The sequence below is a fragment of the Helianthus annuus genome, chromosome 9 (genome assembly GCF_002127325.2).
Source record: "Helianthus annuus cultivar XRQ/B chromosome 9, HanXRQr2.0-SUNRISE, whole genome shotgun sequence".
Lineage (NCBI taxonomy): Eukaryota > Viridiplantae > Streptophyta > Magnoliopsida > Asterales > Asteraceae > Helianthus > Helianthus annuus.
The window spans coordinates 22,920,421-22,926,865 of NC_035441.2; the positions used below are offsets into that span (position 1 = coordinate 22,920,421).

General features: G+C 41.8%; 1 non-coding gene across 1 annotated transcript; it reads right to left on the minus strand.

Annotated features, from left to right (window-relative positions):
- Positions 1-1,796: 1,796 nt before the first annotated feature.
- Positions 1,797-1,903, minus strand: LOC118482391. The gene has a single exon (XR_004868431.1). It is a non-coding gene; the product is annotated as a small nucleolar RNA R71 (small nucleolar RNA).
- Positions 1,904-6,445: the final 4,542 nt, after the last annotated feature.

Here is a 6,445-nt window from a genome sequence, read left to right on the forward strand (position 1 = left end):
TTATGTTGAAGGTGATCTTTCCTTATCGTTTGTCCGTGGTGTCTTTGCATTATTTTACTGTCTATATAAAATAAAAGATTTTCACCATTCATATCTCCACGGTCTATATGGAGGTATGTTGGCTACCTGGTCGGGGGTTAAGGGAACGGTTTGGTAAGGGTTTGCCCTTGTTCAGTGTTTAGAGGTCCTGCAAGGGACCTGGGTCAAATTTAGTAGGATCTCCTTCAATGCCCATAGGTATTGGATGGCGGGGATCCAAACTCTTTGACCCCCTCATAAGTTAACTACTATTAATACTATAACACGGCTATTTAGGACTGTATCCCTGCTGACTCAGACTACTTAGCCGAGGGTAACGTCACCGCCAAAAGCGGGGCCTACCACAATTTGCAATAATAACTTAATTCATTATCTTCCAATAATCCAACCCTTTAGGATTGTATCCTTGCTGACTCAAACTACTGGGTTGAGGGTAACGTCGCCTTCAAAAGAGGGGCCTACTACAATAACTAAGATAATCTCTTAAACAAGTGCAAAAGTGCGAAAGTAATCAAAGGTTATACTAATACACGAGTCGGATCCAAGTGATTCATCTTGTCTATCTGTTTTTATTTTATTTTTATTTTTCAGCATTTAGTTAGTTTTTATTTTCTTAGTTTAAAAAAAAAACCTTTTCTAACATTTTGATTTGATTAGACGTTGAGGATAAACCGGTACTAAAAGCTCTTGTGTCCTTGGACGACCTTGGTATCTTACCAACGCTATACTACGTCCACGATGGGTGCACTTGCCCATATGTGTGTTTAGTGTTAGTAAATATCGTGTTTATAAATTTAAAACTTGGCTAAAAGCGTAAAAAGGGCTTAAAATATACATCTAAATTATATACACGCTAACACGCATCAAGTTTTTGGCGCCGCTGCTGGGGACACAAGGATTTTAAGAAAGTTAGGAATCAACGGCCTAATCATATTTTTATTTTTTTCTTAATTTTTTAGGATTTTCTTAGTTTTTCAGCTTCTGCAGAGCTCAGCACGGGCCGTGCCTGGTCGGACACGGGCCGTGCCCAGCGTAGTTACTGGCAGTTTTTAGTTTTCCAAGTTACAGAAGGCTGACCACGGGGCCGTGTCGGTGCAACACGGGGCCGTGTCCAACTCTCCAGTAACTGGGATCTGGAAAACAATCACTGTAACTCCGACCACGGGTCGTGTTCACTGAGCACGGGGCCGTGGTGAACCTTCTGACCAGCATTCTTTTCTGTTTTTATTGTAGGACTTGGAACCAGACGCCATCCTATATAGTTTATGAGCTCCAGTTCTAATAAGGACATTAAAGAACCCCTAGAAGAACCCGAACGCTTTCTCAGAAAAAGACTAAAAGCCAAAAACCAAGAGAAAGTTTCGGGGAATCCACCTCCAATGGCGGACCAACGTACCCTCATGGATTATCTACGACCCACCGTAGGTAACCTAGACGCCGCTATCAATGCAGCGAATGTTGAAGCCAATAACTTCGAACTTCAGCCGCATTTGATACAAATGCTCCAAAACTCCGCAACCTTCCATGGGCTTGCGGACGAGGATCCCCATCTACATATTACTAATTTCATAGAAATATGTGATACCTTTCGGATCAATGGAGCATCAAATGACGCCATCCGCCTTCGAATGTTTCCTTTCTCGCTAAAAGACCGAGCAAAAGCTTGGCTCAACGCCCTCCCAGCTGGATCGGTAAACACCTGGGATGAACTAGCCCAAAAATTTCTATATAAGTATTTCCCTCCCGCTAAAACGACTAAATTAATGACTGAAATTAATACATATTCACAAGAGGACGGGGAATCCTTATATGATACTTGGGAAAGGTTCAAGGAACTATTGCGAAAGTGTCCACATCATGGCCTTGCAATATGGCAACAAGTATCCACTTTCTATAATGGGTTGTTGCCACACACAAGGCAGACACTTGACTCTAGCTCCAGGGGACTTTTAGGTAATCGCCGCCCGCCTGAAATATATAACCAAATTGAGGAAATTGCTCAAACCAATTTTCAGTGGCACACTCCCTGAGGCAATAAATCTATTGCCCCGGGCGCCCATAAGGTTGATGAAAGCACTTCTTTACAAGCCCAAATCGAGGCTCTTTCTTCAAAAATAAAAAAAAATTGGAAATGACAAAAACAGTCTCGGTTATGGCTTATGAAGGGTGTGGTGGGCCACATGAAAATTGGAGCTGTATGAAAGAAACAGACGATCAACAAGAGTCGGTAAGCTACGTTGACAATAGACCTAGGCCGTCGGGTCCTCCAACGGGCACTTACAACCAAGGATGGCGAAACTACCCTAACCTTGGTTGGAGAGAACCCGACAATAGGTGTAACCAACAAACCCAACGAACAAACTTTCAACAACCAAGAAATGAGTCACAAAATTTCACTCAACAACAAGGTGGACGAGAAAGGCTTGAAGATACTGTATCTCGCCTCATCTACGACACTGAAAAGAAAAACTCGGAAAGGTTTCTACAATTAGAATCAACTTTTAGCAATCAACAAGCTAGTATTCAAAACATAGAAAAACAATTAAATCAACTAGCTCAACATTTTTCCGAGAGACCACAAGGTGCATTACCAAGCAATACCGAAACAAACCCAAATGCGCAAGTTCATCTCATCACGTTGCGAAACCGCACCGTGGGGCCTGCGGAAGTGCCACCACCGACAGAAGAGACTATACCCCTGCCTCTGCAGGAGAAGAACTCCCCTCCATCATCAGAGCCTACCAAGGCTCCTCGAGTTCCGTACCCCGGTAGGTTAATTCGTCAAAAGACCAATGAGCAATTCACAAAATTCGAAAGTCTATTAAAACAATTGCATGTCAATATTCCTTTTATTGATGTCTTAACCCAAATGCCCAAATACTCTAAGTTCATGAGGGACTTCCTCACTCATAAAAAGAAAATTGAAACTTTGCAATTAGTTAACTTAGACGAAGAATGCTCTGCCCTCGTACTCAACAAACTTCCCCAAAAGAAAATCGATCCTGTAAGTTTCACGATTCCCTGCTCAATCGGGGACTCCCCCGTTCGTAATGCACTAGCCAACCTTGGGGCTAGCATTAACCTCATGCCCTCATCAATGTTTAAAAGACTCGGCCTAGGACCAACGAGTCCTACAAAAATGAGCATACAACTTGCTGATATATCCGTCAAATTCCCGCAAGGTGTCATCGAAAATGTCCTAGTAAAGGTAAACAAATTCGTCTATCCGGCCGATTTTGTCATACTCGATATGGAAGAAGACACCGAGGTCCCCCTCATACTAGGGAGACCATTTCTCGCCACCGCACAAGCAGTGGTAGATATGAATGACGGAACGCTCACCTTAAGGTACGGGGATGATGAAGTAAAATTCGGGGTTGGGAAGAGAATAGAGGACGACGACCCGGTCAACTACATGAAGGTTATTGATTCGAGTTTGGATGCTGCTCTCCGACGGTGCAACATGGGATGCCAAACATCCCACTCAGAAAATATATAACCTCACATTGGGTCTAGCCAAGGACACTTATAAATGTGGTGCACCACGGAGGCATTCCGCGGAACTATCCTTAGTTTAGTTTAACCTTTTAGTTTTAATTTGCAGGAATAAAACACACTCATGGTGGTAAAGGATGAAAAGGGAAACGAGAAACATGGACCCATGCACAAGAACAAGGCAACTCGACATTAATTTCTCCATTACAGTAGGTTCAACACGGGCCGTGTCCAACCAACACGGCCCCGTGCTGAACCCTCTGCAGAAAAATGCCCAGTTCAGGTAACTGGACACGGGCCGTGCTCACCAGACACGCCCCCGTGTCCAGGCTTCTGTTTCTTTTCTTTAATTTTTGTTACTGGCACCTGAACACGGAGCCGTGTCCAGACTGCCAGTAACATAAATCTTTGCTTTTAACACCATATTGCACATCTAATCAACCTAAAAATTTATTTTTGGGACACATTGAGGACAATGTGTAATTTAAGTGTGGGGGCGGGGGGATGCTAAAACCTTGAAATTTTGCAAGTCCTAATAACAAGCCTTACACAAAACTCTATTGGAACCGGGTGATTAGCCGCTTGGAACTCTATTTTTACTTGTCTAAAGTTTAAGTTAGGAATCCTAAGATTAATAAGGTTATATTTTTACAAATTTACAACCGAGAGCGTCGTGATAGAAAGAACCAACATAAGAAAATTATGAAATGGCATGACAAGCTTAGTTAAAATTTGATTATATATACTTGATCACATTATAAACCCATTCCCACAAAAAGTGAGTTTTTGAGCCTTTATTGAGCATACAAATTTACATCTTTAGACAAAATGCTCATTTTTCTTTTCTTGTGTGAATAGCCGCTTGGTTCTTACGACTCTAGAACTTGCCACGACGATTCATTCCCGGTCCTTACCAACTTAAACCCAAGTAAGTAAATGATGGAGGCATTAGGACTAACCATTTTTCTTTCTACACCATTATTTTTCCTTTTTTTTACCACCTACCCAAAATCCCCCTAGTTAACCCCTTTGAGCCTAAATCTTTCATTTCTTTACCCTAAAACCCTTTTACCCACCAAAAACCCTTTTTATTCTTACCCTTTATTTTAGTAACAAGCTCGGTTTTCGTGTGACTGAAAAAAAATGAATGATGAAGTTAGAAATAAACAAACAAAGCTGTTGAAACAAAAGCTTGTTTGAAGAAATACTTCGAAATAAAAAGTCACTAAAACAAAGTGTTTTACGAAAAACGACGCTTTTTACGCTTTTCGCCCTTTTCTACTAACCCATTCCCCACCTTTAGCCCAAGCCTTTACCCAAAAAAGTCCTCTTGATATTTACAAAGGTAACAAGTTAAAAAGGAGGAGGATTGATTGCTTGGCAAGCTTATGGTAGGAATAAGTTCCATGCCGCTCTCGAGTGATTCACTAAAATACACCTACGGCCGAGTGTGAGTGATTTCTCCCGTGAGGTATGTGAACTTGTATATAAATGGAATTTTAAAAAGGCATGTTATGCCCAAATAAGTAATTTCTCCTATGAAACGTTCTAAACAAATCATAACGAATAGGATTGTAAATAAATAAAAATAAAACCCAAAAAGATCTTGGATTCCCGACACTCTATGACAAGCCAAAACCTTCTCTTTTAACCATTCCATTTGGGAGTGTAAGCCACATATTAAAGAGTTTTGCTTGAGGACAAGCAAAAGTTCAAGTGTGGGGGTATTTGATGTGTGTAAAATGCAACATATAAATTACATCAAATAAGGTATAAAACTAACCCTTTATAAGTACTAATGTTGGAAAAAGAGTGTTTTTGTCTTCCTTTTGTATTTTCAGGATTAAATGAGCTCAAATTCACAAAAGAAGCAAAAAGACAGCTAAATCTAACATAAATACAAGAAAAGGAACATAAGTGGACTGCCCGACCCCTCGACAGCATCCTCCCAAGCAAAATAGAGAAGGCAGAAGACTGAACACGCCCCGTGCTCAGCCAGCACGGGGCCGTGCCCAAGAAGCAGCAGAAAAGACAAACCTATAGAAGCTTCTATTGCCCACCACGGGGCCGTGTCCAGTGGGCACGGGGGCGTGGCGAAAGTACAGCAGGCGCATTAATTGTAATTGCGAATTACAATTAATGAAGATAGAGAGTGTCAGACAGGCACGGGGGCGTGTCCAGCGGACACGGGGCCGTGCCCAGCCTTCTTTTCAGCCTATAAATAGGAGTGCTTGGTTTCATTGCAACTCATCCCTTGGCACACCACCTCTCTCACACTTCATCCACTACCCACCACCATCACAACACCATCATCTACCACCATCATCCATTGTCCATCATAGAGTGTGTGAGTCATCTCGGGATCCAAGATTGATCGTAAGAGTTCTTGACAATCACGGCCATGTTTGCCTAAGTCTCTTACATCACTTGGTGAAGACAAGTGTTTAGTATAATACTTTTTATTTTTAATCTTTTGCACTTTTTATTTGGTTTTGTATTAGTGACTTTAATAACTAGTTGCTTATGTTGAAGGTGATCTTTCCTTATCGTTTGTCTGTGGTCTCTTGGCATTATTTTACTGTCTATATAAAATAAAAGATTTTCACCATTCATATCTCCACGGTCTATATGGAGGTATGTTGGCTACCTGGTCGGGGGTTAAGGGAACGGTTTGGTAAGGGTCTTGCCCTTGTTCAGCATTTAGAGGTCCTGCAAGGGACCTGGGTCAAATTTAGTAGGATCTCCTTCAATGCCCATAGGTATTGGATGGCGGGGATCCAAACTCTTTGACCCCCTCATTAATTAACTACTATTAATACTATAACCCAGCTATTTAGGACTGTATCCCTGCTGACTCAGACTACTTAGCCGAGGGTAACGTCACCGCCAAAAGCGGGGCCTACCACAATTT